Below are 14,566 nucleotides of genomic sequence, written 5' to 3'. Positions count from 1 at the left end.
AACTTCCCAAACGGGCATCCCTATTAGTCGTACATCGGCAACAATACCGTTACAAAGATCTGTCGATGCTCTGCCCAGGATATTCGCAAAAACGGTTACTTCCCCTCTATCCGCCCATCGGCAGGACGACCGTTACAGAATATCACCGATGGACCGATCAAGAGATCGTGCACAGTAAAATATCTTTAGATAATGACTGCTTCCTGTCAAATCACCTGCACAATCCCTGGATTATCGTGCGAACAGTTACCATATCCACTTGAGTACCCTCGGGTTTCTCGGATGTGGCAAAGAAATAAGTCAGATTTGCCCTTGTCCATCTTGCCCTATAAATAGTTCCTTCTTGGGTACTCCTCCCCCATTACATCATTCTGCCATCCAACTTCACTTTTCCAGCGGCGGCGCCATTCTCAATCCCCAAGATCTCCGACAAACATTCTTCTTCATCAACTCCGGCGTCTTCCAGCGTCCCCCTTACGACAAGATGGCCGTTGGCTTCGTCGTCCCTGAGGTCAGACTTTCATCTCATCCGCTATACCTTTTTCCTGCATTCCTGTTCATCTGCGATTTACCTTACCGAATTTTTTCCTTCTCCCTTTTCTTTGTATCTTTATTCCCCAAAACACCAGGAGTTATCCAACAAAATTGTCATTCCTACCGATCAACCACATCTTCAATGTCTCGGCCCCCTAGGGGATCCAGATCCAACCGACCTTATCAACGCAGAAACCAACAGGATTCCCTTTAGAGCCGAAAACTTTGCTCTAGATCTATGGAAAGACACCTTTCGCTCTTGGCCTAGCCCTACTGTAGGGTGGAAAGACTGGTTCTTGAGGGTCAGCAACTCTTATGAAGTTCAATGGGGTGAGAGGAAATTAGCTCAATGCATTAGGCTATCCATTGCCGATATGCACAGGAACGAGTCATTGCTGATAGCCGCATCTTACTTTTGGTCAGATACTCTCAACGCTTTTGTTTTTGGCCACGGCCCTGCTTCTCCTACCCTTGCCGATGTAGCCATGCTCACTGGGTTAGACATATCTTCTGCCGATAGCACCCACTTTTTTGATACCGCCCCCAGCGCCAAAGTGGAGACTCGCGCTATCGGCGGCTGGTCAGGGTACATCCAGAAGTACCGTGGGAGAGGGCCTGTCACCACAAAGGAACAAACCACTTTTCTGAACATGTGGCTAGACAAATTTGTATTCTGTGGTCGATCGGCAGGACCGACTTCTGTCTACCTATCGGCAGCAGAAAGACTGGCTAGCGGTGGTCAATTTCCTCTCGGCCGTTATCTGCTCGGCGCTGTTTATCACCTCCTTCATCAGGTAGTCCAGAAACTCCTGCTCGGCCAACCTATCGGCAACTTGGGAGGTCCTTGGTGGTTTATTAATATGTGGCTCAACCTGCACCTGCACAAGCGCCTTGACCTCAACTTATTCTCTCAGCACTTCCCAAGAGATATAGCCGAGAACCATGTGTTGGGCGAAGAGGAATCGGCAACACGTGCCCCCCTGAACTTTGGCGAAGCTGTTATAGTTTTACCCGGTTCAGGGAACACTCCGGATCAGATCGGCCGATTCTTCGAAACGCTGTATGAGGGTCTGGCCAGAGATGAACGACCATGGCTGGCTTATGACGACCCAGACAGCATGCTCCCTCTGACCTTCAATCCGTTCGACGACGCTCTTGACAGGGACAATGAGGTGATGATGGCAATCGTGACTCCCAGAGCCATACCAGTGAACTTCTTCGGCAGCACGAAAACCTCTCCCCAAACCTATGAATTTTATAATCCATCGGCATTAGCTCGCCAGCTGGCTTTCGGCCAATTGCCGATCGCACTTCCTTATGCCGATGTAATAAAGCCCAGAGAACCCATCGCTAACCTCCTCGAGTGGACTCGAGTAGCCCAGTTACCACCAAATGCCGATACAGATGTAGATCTGTCAGAATGGGTTCCAGCTGCCTTTATTACTCAAGCATACAAGCTATGGTGGGCAGAATGGAAGGAGAATCTATTCTGCAGATCGGCTCTCTCATACCGCGGCATGATCGACCCCGAATATGAAGTCCCTGACGACACTATAAGTGTTCTAAACCGATGTCTCATTTTCCAATACTATTCCCATCGACAATTTACCCCTGTATTCCTTTTGCAGATTGACAACACCCCCCCATCGGTTAGCAGGAGTGGCAAGCCGATCGACTTATTCCCACCAGGCCCGATCTCCTCAATCGGCCACAATGCTCCCACTTTGGCTTCCATTGTACACCGGGGTGCGCGTCTCAAGAAAGTTACCACCAGGAAAACTCAGACATCACCAACGGTAACTGCTTCCACTCTGGCGCAAGCTTTCAAGGCAATCTGTTAAAACCCTTTTTTATTTATGCTGATTATATTTATATCGGTTATCTGTGCTCATAAACTCTTTATCGTTGTTGCAGCAAACTGGTGCATCGGCAAAAGCCAAACGTCAAGGTGCCGATCTCCCCCAGTCTAGCCAGCCAAAGAGGAAAGGCGTCCAAGGTGTTAAGACTGGAACAAAGCGTCAGAAAGTGGCGACTCCTCCTCCTCCTCCGGTGTTTCCAATTCCGGTGGAATCTTCTCCTTCTCCTCCAGGAGTCCAAGCACAGCAAGGAACATCTCCCCAACTAATACAGGAAGCACTACAGACTGAAGAACCTCAGCAAGAAGAACCTCAAACGGCGGGGGCATTATCTGACGCAGGCGAACAAACAACTGGCCCGGCAGGTCCAGTTATATCATCGGCGGTTTCCTCAACTCAAACAACTGTTGTTCCTCTTCCGGGTAACATATCCCAACAATACACCTACCGATAAACTTATTTTCATTTCTTCTTATAATCCTTCCTGTCTTCTTTCAGGCGATATCATTCTATCGGCAACATCTGCCGATCAACCTGCAGCTCCATCGGCCTCTCTGAGTCAAAGGCAGGAAATTGCCCTGAAGCAAGTAAGTCATCCACCTTTCCATCGGTATCATCTGTCGACGTTTTGACCATAAAATTGACCTATTTCATTTTCATTTTCAGGAACAAGATTCTCCCGACAGCTTATTCTCCTTCGCTATCGATATCTTTGAAGAAGAAGGCGAGGAAGCAAGCTCTTCTCGGGCAGTTGGAATTGTATCGGCAGAAACCAAAGCTAGGCTGGAGGAGCTATCGGCCATACTTCATCGAGACACAACTCAACTGGTCGACGATTCTGACCCAGCCAAGGCCCTGTTCAAGACTCTTAGAGGCCAAATTCCTGCCGATGCCGAAGAAGCACTCTTCCACGCTGCACATCTAGAAAGCCGCCAGCTACAGTACCAGAGAGCTACCCGACGCCTTGCCGACAGAGCTGCTCAAATCCAGCTCTCTGAGGAGATGATAAAGGAAAAACTCTTAGCCGATGAGAAACATAAGAACATCGGCATCTTAAAGTCCTCAGGTGATGCACTGAAGCAGAAAATGTCCGATTTATCGGCAAAAAGAGAAGCTCTGCTGGCTGAACTCAAGCAAGTAGAAGACGCCCTGTCCCAAGCCCAACAAGAAGATAGTCAACTGCCGGAGACCATCAAGCATCTTGAACAGGAACGAAACATCCATGGCCGTAAAGCGCTGCAACTGAAGGGGAAATTGAAGCCGATTGAAGGTTCTGCTGATGACGATATCAAAGAGATAGAGACAGCCAACCAGATTCGGCTGCGCGCCATATCTGCAATCCAGGCACTGCTGAACACCTGAAGCTTTCATCAACGACACACCTTTGTTTCTCCGTTTTTAGCTTTTAGTCTAGCCGATAAGACTGTTATCGGCATCTTTTGAAACATTAAGTCTGCCCTTGAACATTTAAATCCAGCCGATAGGAATGTTATCGGCACTTAACCTTTTATGCATCGATCCATATGCTGGGGTAGTATTTCTTCAAATATTTGCCATTTAATGCTCTGGGAAATTCAACTCCTTCGAGAGTTTCTAGAATATAGGCATTACCAGGAGCTGAGCGTTTTATCCGATAAGGACCTTCCCAATTAGGAGACCACTTCCCAAACTTTGAACTTTTAGTCCCGACCGGCAAAATCAACTTCCATACCAAATCCTTATCGGCAAACTCCTTAGCCTTCACCTTTTTATCATACCATCTGGCAACTCTCTTCTTATTTTCTTCTATACTCATTAAAGCCGTTAACCGATGCCCTGCTAAATCATCTAACTCATCGGTCATTAAAGTGGCATAATCATCGGCAGCCAATTGATCTTGAAAAGATAATCGTCTAGATCCAGCCTTAATCTCCCAAGGCAAAACTGCATCATGTCCATACACCAATTGATAAGGTGACACCTTGGTTGATCCATGACAAGCCATCCGATAAGACCACAGTGCTTCATTCAACAATGTATGCCACCGCCTAGGATTTTCTTCAATCTTTCGTTTAATAAGCTTGATAATTCCCTTGTTAGACGCTTCGGCCTGCCCATTGGCTTGAGCATAGTAAGGAGAAGAATTCAACACTTTAATTCCCATACCGATTGCAAATTCATCGAACTCCCCCGACGTGAACATGGTGCCCTGATCGGTAGTAATCGTTTGGGGAATCCCAAATCGGTAAATAATATGCTCCTTCACAAAATCAATCATATTGGCCGATGTGACCTTCTTCAAGGGAATAGCTTCGACCCATTTGGTGAAATAGTCAGTGGCAACTAAAATGAATTTATGCCCTTTGCTAGATGGTGGATGAATCTGGCCGATCAGATCGATGGCCCACCCCCGGAACGGCCAAGGTTTTATTATAGGATTCATAGCCGATGCGGGTGCTCTCTGGATATTACCGAACTTTTGACAACCTTGACATCCCTTGAAATATTTAAAACAATCTTCAAGTATGGTTGGCCAAAAATATCCATTCCTTCGAATCATCCACTTCATCTTAAAAGCTGACTGATGCGCTCCACACACTCCTTCATGGATTTCTCCCATCAAACTTCTGGCTTCATCATCACCCAGGCATCGGAGAAGAATTCCGTCGATAGTTCGATAATACAATTCATTTTCAAGGATCACATACTTGGTTGCTTGAAATCGAACCCGTCTTTCAACCTTTTTGGACGGATCTTTTAGATAATCAATAATTTCTTCCCTCCAATCACCGGCAGTGACTGCCGATGTCGCACTAATCATTGGCTGATATCCCGAGGCATGCTGGGCTAACCGATTAGCGTCTTCATTATGCAATCGGGGAATATGCTCCAATCGGAAGTTCTTGAATTCCTTCAACAGTTGTATACTTCTCTCGAAATAGGTTATGAGAACTTCACTTCGGCACTCATAGCTTCCAGCCAATTGATTTATAACCAACATGGAATCTCCGAATACTTCAACAGCATCAGCACGAACTTCTCTTAACAACTCCAATCCCTTGATCAGAGCTTGATACTCAGCCTGATTATTTGTTGATGTAGCAACAATCGGCAAGGAAAATTCATACTTCCTCCCCTTAGGAGAAACTAATATAATGCCGATTCCTGCTCCCCGGTCACAGGTAGATCCATCAAAGAAGAGCGTCCAGGGTGCAATTTCCCAGGTTTCCACTAGACCGCAATGCTGAGTCACAAAATCGGCCATAACCTGCCCTTTGACCGCCTTAGCCGATTCGTAACGCAAATCGAACTCCGACAGCGCCAAAATCCATTTACCGATCCTACCACTCATAATCGGCATAGATAGCATGTATCGGACCACGTCATCTTTGCAAACAACAGCACATTCGGCTGACAACAGGTAATGTCTTAGCTTGATACATGAAAAATATAAGCATAAGCACAGCTTCTCAATGGCCGAATACCTGATTTCAGCATCAATTAACCTCCTACTCAAATAATAAATTACCCTCTCTTTCCCTTCAAATTCTTGAACTAAAGCTGAACCGATAACCGATCCATCGGTAGATAAATATAATTTGAAGGGTTTCCCTTGTTGAGGTGGAACTAAAACCGGAGGGTTTACTAGATACCTTTTGATTTCATCTAGAGCCAACTGCTGTTCTTTTCCCCAAACAAACTCCTGATCGGCTTTCAATTTAAGAAGAGGACTAAAAGCACGAATTCTCCCAGATAAATTCGATATAAATCTCCTGATAAAATTCACTTTGCCGATCAACGATTGGAGCTCGGTTTTATTGGTAGGGGCCACTATTTTATTGATAGCATCAATAGACCTTCGACTAATTTCAATACCCCGCTGATGTACCATGAAACCAAGAAATTGCCCTGCCGATACACCAAATGCACATTTGTTGGGATTCATCTTCAATCCATGCTTCCTCGTACATTCCAACACTCTTCGTAAATCAGCAAGATGCTTTGAGAAATCTCCAGACTTGACCACCACATCATCAATATAAATTTCTACTATCTTGCCGATGAACTCATGAAATATAAAATTCATAGCCCTTTGATAAGTAGCACCGGCATTCCTCAACCCAAAAGTCATGACTATCCATTCAAATAGTCCAACATGACCAGGACACCTGAATGCGGTTTTTGGAATATCCTCTTCTGCCATAAATATTTGATTGTAACCCGCATTACCATCCATGAAGCTGATGACCCGATGGCCAGCCGCAGCATCAACCAGTAGATCGGCGACAGGCATTGGATATCCATCCATCGGCGTAGCTTTATTGAGATTCCTGAAATCAATGCACACCCGAAGCTTCCCGTTCTTCTTGTAAACCGGGACGACATTGGAAATCCATTCAGCATACCGACACTGCCGAATAAACTTAGCTTCAATAAGTTTAGTGATTTCGGCCTTAATATCAGGTAGAATGTTAGGATTACATCGGCGGGCTGGTTGCTGATGTGGCCGAAATCCAGACTTAATGGGTAACCGATGTTCAACAATTGATCGGTCTAAACCAGGCATCTCTGTATAATCCCAAGCAAAGCAATCTTTATATTCCTTTAACAAACCAGTTAATTGCCGTCTACATTCAGGATCTAGTTTAGCGCTGATAAAAGTAGGCCTAGGCCTATCACCACTACCTATATCTACTTCTACCAAATCATCGGCCGATGTGAATCCCTGGCCTAATTTTCCATCATCGGCGAATCTATCCATTAAAAACCGTCGTCAGAACCGACTGCTTGGATCGGTGGAATTTCATAATCGGCAACCTTGAGAAAATCTTTCTCCCAAACTTCTCCCGAAATGCACCTAGTCTTCTCATAAGTATCCGCTTCTGCCGATGCGATAACATAAGAAGAATCCCCTGGGACGATCTCAATCTTGTCGCCTACCCACTGAACCAAGCACTGATGCATTGTAGATGGGACACAACAATTGGCATGAATCCAATCTCTCCCCAATAATAAATTGTAAGCACCTTTTCCGCTGATCACGAAAAAAGTTGTCGGCAAGGTTTTGCTGCCGATAGTCAACTCTGCACATATCGCTCCCTTGACTGGAGACACGTTTCCTTCAAAATCTTTTAGCATCATATCGGTCTTGGTCAAGTCTTGATCCCCTTTCCCAAGCTTCCGATATACTGCATACGGCATAATATTAATAGCAGCTCCACCATCAACCAGGATCTTGGTCATTGGCTGCCCATCGACCCTTCCTTTGAGGAACAAAGCTTTGAGATGCTGCCTCTCGTCATCGGCAGGTTTCTCAAAGATAGCCGTCATCGGGTCCAGAGCCAATTGAGCTATCTGATCAGAAAATTCCAACTCATCATCACTGGCTGGTGCCAGAAACTCCATCGGCAACATGAAGACCATGTTGACGCCTGCCGATGGACCTTCCTTCTTAGTGTCTGATGGCTGCCGACTTCCAGAGTTCTCTCCTTTATTTAGCTCTTCCTGCCTTTCACGTTGCAATCTCCTTTTCTGTGTCTTAGTTAACCCTTGAGGGCACCATGGAGGAAGTGGCCTTTGCCTTGCCGTCGGGCGTTGGTCCTCTCTTAACTCCATGCGATGCGTATTGGCATCCCTGCAAAATATGAATTCATCGGGAACCCGCGCATCAGCCATTCTTTCAAGCTCCTCTTGGTTCCTGGGAAAATACTGGACACGGTCACCAAGCCGATCGTGAACGCTAAGCCTGCCCCCCAGCCGATCATGAACTGATGCCCTTCCTCTGATCGGCCCATTAAATCGTCGCTCATCATCATGATAACGCCGATCGTTCCTGTCGTACCGATCATAACCGTTGCATTCAGGGCAGTCTCTGACAGTAGGAAGCTTGATATTTTCCTCCCAACAATGGATGAAGAATGGGCAATTCCAATGATCCCTGTGCCGATTCCACTCCTGTCGGCGTCTCTCTTCTTCCCGTTGATAATCTTCCTGCTGGCGCCGGTACCGATCTTCCCGTTGTTGCCAACTCTCTCGAGGCCTTCTATGAGTTATGACAATACCAGATCGAGGAATTCTTCCTGAGCTAGTTCCTTCCTGGACCAAGCCTTTACTTCTTGCATCAGCGGTAGTAACTTGATGCTGAGGATCTACCGATGCACTCTTCTCAGCTGTCTCCGACGTCAAGACCTTAGCCTTCCCCTTAGCATCCAACGTGTTCGTCGGGAAAGGATGTTGATCTATCTTCATCGGCTTCTGGGCTTTGGAACTATCAAACTTGATTCTCCCTGACTCTATGGCCGATTGCAGCTGTTGTCTGAATACTTTGCACTCATTGGTATCATGTGAAGTTGCATTATGCCACTTGCAATACCTCATCCTCTTCAACTCTTCTGCCGACGGGATCACGTGGTTAGGTGACAATTTGATTTGACCTTCCTGAAGTAGAAAGTCAAATATCCTATCGGCCTTGGCGGTGTCAAATGCAAACTTCTCTGGTTCCTTCTGCCCAAAAGGACAAGACATCGGCTTCTTGTTTTTCACCCACTCTGCCAAACCGATTACTGGTTCTTCATCGGAATCTGAGCTTGTTGCCTCATCAACAAATGAGACTCTCTTATTCCATGCCCTCTTAGGCTCGAAAGGCTTGATGTCTTGATCAGATATCCTCTGCACCAAGTGACTTAAACTTTCGAACTCCTGAGAGGCATACTTATCCCTGATGTGTGGCAACAGACCCTGGAAAGCCAAATCGGCTAGTTGCCGATCATCCAGAACCAGGCTATAGCATTTATTTTTGACTTCTCGTATCCTCTGCACAAATCCCTCAACCGACTCGTCATTACGTTGCCTCAGCTTGACCAAGTCGGTGATCTTCTTCTCATGAACCCCCGAGAAGAAGTATCTGTGGAATTGCTTCTCTAGATCGGCCCAAGTAATTACTGAATTGGGAGGCAATGATATGAACCAAGTAAAGGCCGATCCAGATAATGATGATGAAAATAGGCGAACTCTCAATTCGTCCCTATTACCAGCCTCTCCACATTGAATAATGAACCTGTTGACATGCTCCATGGTTGACGTATCGTCCTGTCCGGAAAACTTTGTAAAATCCGGTACTTTGTACCGATGTGGAAGCGGGATCAAATCATACGCTGGAGGATACGGTGTCCGATAAGAATAAGTGTTGACTTTGGGTTTTATCCCAAATTGTTCCCTCATTACTTCGGCAATCTTATCGGCCCAATACGCATCGGCATCTTGCCGATGAGGCGGCTGCGGATCTGGCATTTGGTGGCGAACCTCCACGTGTCTGTTCGGGACGTGACCTGTATGGAACATCGTATTGGTCACCTGTCCTCCAATCTGCGGACTACCAAACTGTTGTCCACCGATTGGCTGTCCTCCGAGTTGCTGTCCAAAATTTATTGGCTGGTTGGGAATTCCCTGACCTTGGAACCCGGGATACACCTGCCCTTGTTGGAACCCTGTAGTCTGATAAACCTGCTGGGGCGACTGTGGAAAGGCTTGCTGTCCAAGCCATCCATTATTAGCGTTCATCGGCATAGGTGCTGCCGATGATTGGTAATTGGGTACCGTCGTTGAATTGACATACCCTGGCTGGGCGATAGGCCTCTGTTGCATCAGCATTGACTCTGCCGATGTGTTAGGCATCTGGAACATTGAATCTTGAGGATTTCCAGTGTGAGGCCTTGCAGCAGTAGTTGTGGTATACCGAGGACTCTGGTTCACCGGCACATTGGAGGGTGCCGATGTCATAGGAGTTTTGCCCCTCATGTCAGTTATCTGTGATGTTCCCGGCGTCAATTCTGGAGGCATACCATAACCCCACCAGTTAGGAGGAAGAGTTAACCCCGACATTGCCGATGCCAACATATCTGTTGTCAGTTTATGCTGCCCAACTGAAATTTGTGGGTTGGTTGCCATCGGCATAGATAGTGCACCAGTAGTCCCCAATGTACTCGGAGGAACGGCAGACTGTGCACTCGCACTTGTCAAGGCAGCCGATGGAGCCGTGACTTCTGGTGCCGTGGGTTGATGATGGGAGGGGCCCACATAATCCGGCGGGATTTGTCCTTCCTTGAAGGTTCTTGCCACGGCGTTGAAAACCGTATTAGATAGTACACCAGCTTGGTTAATCAACGCTCGATTGATGGCATTATCAACCATGTCTTGAAGCTTGCCAGGATTGGCGTCAAAGGTGACCTGCCGTGGTGCTGGCAGTGCATCTTTCTGGACCACTTCGCCGCTCCTGTTTATGCTGAAAGACTTCAGGCATTGCTGCTTGAACTCTTCCATAGCTTGGGCAATAGCTTGCTTCTGCTCATCCTTGAGGTTAGCTTCCGTCACGGGGATGACGTTGTCTTGATCGAGGTCAGAGATCGACATGTTGATCTTGATCTTGAATCCGTCCCACTGGGCGTGCCAAAAGATGTGTTGATGCAAAATTGATCTGCAAACACAAAAGGCTAATACCCGATTCAAACGTTAAGGCGTGCCAGCCGATTTGACCTTACTATCGGCAAAGGTGATAACTCGAATACTTTAGTCCTGACAACAGCGATGCGCCCGGATGTCACGGCTAAGAGGTACTCACGCGGAACTCGAGAACACGCCGAGCTTAAGTCGACGAATCCCTAAGAACTCGTAATAAGAAGAAAAAAGGGTGACGAAGTCGTCGAAAAGTAGATGCTGGAATATGAGTAAAATGTATGTTTGATTGATTTCTTGATATCTGATTACAAGGTCTTAGGGCTTATATTTATACCCTGCTCAAAGAGCTACGACCAGACACGATTAGAATTCGAATTCCAAATTACACGGAACCCGTATATAAAACGATACGAATAACATAAGGAAATAATAAAACCATCCTTCGTGACACACCGAAACTCCTCCACATGACAACTTGCAACTTCCGGACTCCTCCTTCGCGTCATCGGCAATCCCCTTGCCATAGTCATCGGCAGACCCTTTTACTTGGTCATCGGTACCATGTTACTGTCTGAGGACTTAGTCACATTCAACCCTTCCCTCATCGGCAACCATCCTTACCAGCAACCCGTATCGTACCGCCACCCTGTCCTGCCACCCTGGACACGTGCCCAAAAATGGTGTCAACAATAAGAGATTAAGACTGATGGCGACCGTTTGCACAGTCAACTTGCCAAGCTTAAGCCCATATAATCCCGGTAGTTCGTGAAATCTTGAAGGATTTCAAACAACATTTGTACATACAGCCAAGATTGTAATAAGTCCAGCAATCACCATCCACAAATACATTTAGTTCGCAACATTCAGAGATTACATCGTAGTTCAAATATAACTATTACAAACCAAGTTCAAGAGTAGTGGAAGCATCATAGTTTTAAAGTAACACACACACTTAATCTGATACAGTGCCACAGTTCGGTCATTCCCACAACAGCAAAAGAAGAGATAGAGTGACCATCGCCCTTGGTCTAGTCATCACCCATTCCTGGGTACAAGCAGTGAATGCAATACCCATAGTACATCTGCCCATCTGCAAAACCAACATGGGAATGGAACCCTGAATAGGAGAAGGTACTCAGCTTGACTTACCTACCATAAACCAAAAATAAAAGACTCTTCAAGGATTATGAAGGCTGTATAGTGGGGTAGCTGAACCCTTTTTGCGTAAAAGCATTAACCATCTAGAACTATATTCTAACATACCCTTTTCTTTCTTTCAGATCAGGTTAGGTATTATTACCTATCATCTAGATTTGCACCTGTGTTATTGCAAGCAATTGTTGGGATATGATAGTACCTTATCATAGCATTCACAAATCATTCATTAACTGTAACCACAGTGTTCCATAGTCCTTACTACGAGAACGAAGCTCAAGCCAAGTGCTCACTATCCAGGAGCGATGGCGATTCAAATCGATTTCTAACCAGCTGGCGAGTTTAGTTCCACACAAACCACACTCACTCATCAAGTGAGCTACAGGTCATCGTGTTACACTATCCAGGACCAATTCGTGGGTTCGATAGGCACCACCCATACCCAAGGACCCTTTTAGGTGACCGAGGTATCCAAGGTATACTAAGGTTGCGCGCCGTGCCCTCGTCGTTCTCCTAAATCAGCACCAATACAGTGCGTACATCGGGCCGATTCCCGGCCGAGATAGTGTTTTGGCTTCACGGTCAGAACGACTTATCCTTCCAGCTAAGAGTGGGGCATCCGTTCAACATGACAAGAGAGCCGTCAACGATCGGTCCTTAATCGATACAGGTAGGGGCACTATGTCAACACCACCATAAGACCACCCGGGCTCAGTTTCTTTTCCACACTTGGTTACTTTTCACCAAAGCATTGATAGCTAACATTTTGGTATCCACCTATATCTCGTAGGTGACAGGAAATCACCCGACTTCTACCATACTAAGCAAGCTAAGCATAGACACTAAGCCTATCTACTTAGGACAAGGTAGATAGATAGGTGGTGATATCAAGGAGTAAATATGCATCAACGGTATCAAGCAACTCCTATCACTTAAATGCAGCATTATGAAACAATCATGATATAATAAATTAAGTTGGCAAGAATAGGGAGGCTTAGAATGCTCCGGGGCTTGCCTCTCTCGAAGGTGCTAGGCATGTGGTCCAGGCACTCCTGCAGATCTCCTTCCGGCTCTGGTCCTCCCGGAAGTTCCTGCTCCTGTGTCTCCTCCAGCTCTTCGGGTCCCACCTCATTCTCCTGCGAGCCTATATGGTGCATGTGTGCTTATGAGTGGAGTGCAAGATGCCCGTAGTGCAATGCAAGTTAAGACAAGATGATCATGGCATGGTGTATAGATGAGTATGCACAAACCCCATCTCCAGTGAAGATGAGCTCCAAAAGATGAAACAGGAAACTATTTCTACAAGGTAGTCAATATCATCCAAGAACATGTAACCAAGGTAAAGCATCTATTGCATTCTCTTCTACAAGTTATTATTAACCAGCAAGCTACCATGATGCTTCAAAGATACACCAAACACAAATGCATTCTTTTCATCTCACGCATAACAAGGGTTTATTTATTTAATTATTATTAAGCCTACAACAGTAGCATATACTTCTGTGCTTCAATAATTTCTACAAAACTTACAGTAGGTTACCAGTTATTTATAAAGTTTGTCACCAAATTTTCATAGGATTTGGGCAAGTAACATGGCCCACACAAAATCACAAGTTTAATCAACATAATTAAGTATAAATGCTCTACTGGTGACAAAGTGTCAAACAACAGATTTCATATTTTTATAAATTACTTACTAACATAAGAAATGTCCACAAAAATTTCCAGATTAATTGCATGATCCAGTTATTTATTAAAAATCATAAACCACTGTCATGCAAGCATTTAAATCATCATAAATTAATTCCTACAGCAAATATTGTGTTACATATTTTCCCAGAGACTACACATCCATGCAAAGCTAGCAAAACAAGAATCAAAATTTTTCTAAGCTATATTTTATTTACTGCACATTTTCCAAATAACAGCAAAATCATGGAATAAATATATTTACACAGAAAAGTTGTACAAACATAACATGAAAAGGCACCAGATTATAGATCTTGATTAATAGAACATGTCAAACTTTATTTCAACATTTTTTGAGCTATAGATCTCAAGATATGGATTTAATATTATTTAAATCATTTCTGAGAAATCATTTTCTGAAAATCTATTTCAAATCAGCCCTGAGTTCGCCTAGGTGCACCTAGTGCAGTGCACCCGCCCTCAACGTGAGCAGCCGACAGGTGGACCACGGGTCCCATGCGTCAGCCACCGCAGAAGGGGAGAACAGCTGCGGCGAGTCGGAGCTCACCGCCGGTGACCTCTTTCGGCGAACCGAGTGCTCCTACGCGTTCTACGGCTCAAGGTGAACCGGATGAGCCCCTATGCGCGAGCTAGGATAGACCGGAGTGAGCTCGCCGTCGGCCATGGTGGAACGGTGGCGCTGCTTACCGTCGACCCGAGGCGCTGGCCCGGTAGAGCGCAATTGGGAGGGTTTGGGAGCTTCGCGGTGCAGAGACGAGCAAGATGCGCTAGCTGGGAGGTGCAGAAAGGCACGGTGGCACGCTGGCCACACGCGCAGCGACGGCGCTCCCGCCGGAGAAGAAGGCGAGGGCGAGCAGGGTCTCACCGTACGTTACCAG

This window comes from Sorghum bicolor, chromosome 3 (assembly GCF_000003195.3).
Source record: "Sorghum bicolor cultivar BTx623 chromosome 3, Sorghum_bicolor_NCBIv3, whole genome shotgun sequence".
Lineage (NCBI taxonomy): Eukaryota > Viridiplantae > Streptophyta > Magnoliopsida > Poales > Poaceae > Sorghum > Sorghum bicolor.
This window is presented reverse-complemented; position numbering follows the sequence as displayed.